General features: G+C 41.1%; 1 long non-coding RNA gene across 1 annotated transcript; it reads left to right on the top strand.

Moving 5' to 3' along the window:
* The first annotated feature begins 1253 nt into the window (after positions 1-1253).
* LOC124653704 lies at positions 1254-1990 on the top strand. The gene is made up of 3 exons (XR_006987999.1): positions 1254-1299; positions 1380-1460; positions 1944-1990. It is a non-coding gene; the product is annotated as an uncharacterized LOC124653704 (long non-coding RNA).
* Positions 1991-2847: the final 857 nt, after the last annotated feature.

Consider the following 2847-nt stretch of genomic DNA (forward strand, 5'->3'; position numbering starts at 1 on the left):
AGCGAGTCTGCGCGTCGCGGCCCATCTGCGCGCTACGGCCCAAACGATGGCAAAGCACAAGACGAACGAAGCCATCCTCGGTTCAGAACGGTTTTTCTTCTGATTTAAGCGGTGGCAAACTGTATTATGTATTTTGGTGGGAGGGTAAAATCGTCTAAAATAAAGTTGGACGAAAATTCTGGCAGAAACCTTAGCTCCTTTATTATTAGGTATAGGTATAGATACAATCTCGTCTTTTTTTCCCTAAAAGGTTTTACCGTAACTTCTCTAGTAAAAAAAACCATATAATCTGGGAATCTATTTTGCCAATGATGAACCATTCACCCAAGTATCCTTCCAGAAAAGTATTTTCCACCATCATTTATATAGTGTTGCTGGAAGATTGAGAACAAGCAAGTGCGTATGGGTAGGGGCGTTTCCTGGGCTACCCACCTCGCGCGTAGGGGTTGGGCGTTCGGGTTGCTTCTGTAATTTCTATTGGTCCACGTGTTAAAGCCGTATGGTCCACCGTCCACCGAGAGATGGAACCTGATCCAGTTAACACCTCCCTCACAGTTGCATTAGCAACTCTACTCTCACACGCGACCTCTCCCTTCAGCCCACGCCACCATCCTCTTCCTCTCCCAATGGGTCGCTGCAGCTGCTCCATCTCCCAGCGCAGCGGCGACACTGCCGTCCCTCCCCTGGTGCCTCCTCTCACTCATCCACCGATTCCCACCCTCTCAGTCCCGGATCCTCTATCCCGGACTGACGAGCCCTTTTCCACCCCCATCCAAGATTCAACTAGGTTGTATCGACAAGGAAAGACGGCGAGGATCGAGGCCATTGGCGCTGGACTTCTGGCGGCGTCACTGACGGGCCAGAGGACTCCGGACGATGGGGAGTAGAACACCACCGCCGCGGCGGGGGAAACCCCTAGCGCTGTAGGTAATTATCTTCCCTCTTATTCATGTTTATCATTTCCTTCCTTTTGCCCATGGAACCAATTTTTAATTGGTTGAGTTTGTTGTTCCTCCCAACTGTTTCATCCAAAACTAATCGACTGCCCCAATTTCTATTATTTATGTTGTCAAATTTACTCATATGGTATAGAGCGGCTTAATTTGGGAGCAGATGCTACGAATTCTTACTTCAATGGCTGTTTTGGGTATTTATGAATCAAATTATTTGCCCTTACCAAATGAACCTGCAGATGCCATACCATACTTGCAAAGGTGCAGATACAGATGGATAGGAAGCTTTCCATGTTCAGTCTATGGAAATGGAGCCATAAGAGAAAGAGGCATACAAAAAAAGCTGGTGCATACTGAAGCACTAAACTGAATGCAAAAGATATTCTCTCCTACATGTTTGTGACATCGTTACTCTTATGCTTGCAGGACCAACATAAGGTTTCATGCATCATGTCATGCGACAACATTGAGAAGGCCAAATTCAAGGGGAACCTGCAAAAGCAGCAGGTCTTGCCTCTAAACCTATCTGTCATTTATTCAAAGAGCCCTTAAATTATTGACCGTCTTATTAATTTTAGATGTTTAGATGTGACCCCTTAGTTTAAAAAACACTTTCAAATGCATGTGTAGCATCCCTTATTTACTTTTAATGTGGGTTTGGTGTTTACGATGCTAAGTAGAGCTCTATTCTTGATGCTCAGTTTGTGGGATTGAAAACGAAACTTCTCCGACCCATCTTGCTTCCTGTACCTGTTTGCAGCTATTGGTTTGTTCCTTTTAACCTTTATTCGTATTCAAACATATATTATTTGACTCCTCTTATTATTTAGCACATATTTACATTGGAGTAAAAAAAAGGGACAAATGGTCACTGGCACCCTTTTCTGCCATGTAGATCCCATGTGTTTTATTACATTTATTTCACTAATATTATGCATATTCCGTTGCTTTTGTTGTATAATGCCTTATCCTAAGTTGATTTTACTGTAGGTTCGTAAAATGCAAGGTACCTGCTGGCAAAATTCAGGTGCTATGGGGTTGTGACGAAGTTGCTGCTATTTTGATTTCATTTTTATTTATGATTAGGGTAAATGTGTGATTACCCTTTTTAACCAAAGGACAATAGTTTCAGTCTTGTGTATCAATAATTTTGGGGCCCCCACAAGGTGTTCATGATTTTCTGGTTTCCGATGATGAGCTTGAAACATCAAATTGAATGTCTCCCATGTGTTCCGGAAAAAAAATACCATAAGTTAATCTATATTACGTACGTGCAGATTTTTCTTTTGATATGTTTTATTTAGCATTGGACAGCTTTCATTTTTGGACTAATTTTCTGATTTGTGTGTAGTTTTGAACAGATTTATGTGATGGACAATGATCATGTAACATGACTTATGTCCTGGCTGGTGGTGGAAGTAGTATCAGGCAAGATCATTCATCCTTTTATACATGATATGTATGATACCAATGTATATGAGATCAGCTGGTTTAATTTTGTGCAAAAGTGGATATTCTTTACCGTTGAAACTGAAGATTTGGGCAATATAAAAATGAGGATACTTCACCAAAATGGTCTTTCTGCATTTCTTCATTTACTTATGAAATTGATATGTTGGCTTGCTCTGGTTACCCTGGTTACCCTCCAGGTTGCAGTAAGGAAGAGGCATACAGGCTCACAAGAATGAGGTGAGTATTTTGAAACTGTAATTTGAACAAATCGTTGTATTTCTTGGGATGATACTTTTTGTAGAGAGGGTCGTTAAATCCTACTAACTAGACATTTCTTTTATAGTAATGTATATATTTGCTAAACAGTACAGTACAGTTCTACCCAAAGAATAATCCATGATTCCATTGCATCATTCATGGGTTGGCTTCTTAATATGAATAA

The sequence above is a fragment of the Lolium rigidum genome, chromosome 5, assembly GCF_022539505.1.
Source record: "Lolium rigidum isolate FL_2022 chromosome 5, APGP_CSIRO_Lrig_0.1, whole genome shotgun sequence".
Classification (NCBI taxonomy): domain Eukaryota; kingdom Viridiplantae; phylum Streptophyta; class Magnoliopsida; order Poales; family Poaceae; genus Lolium; species Lolium rigidum.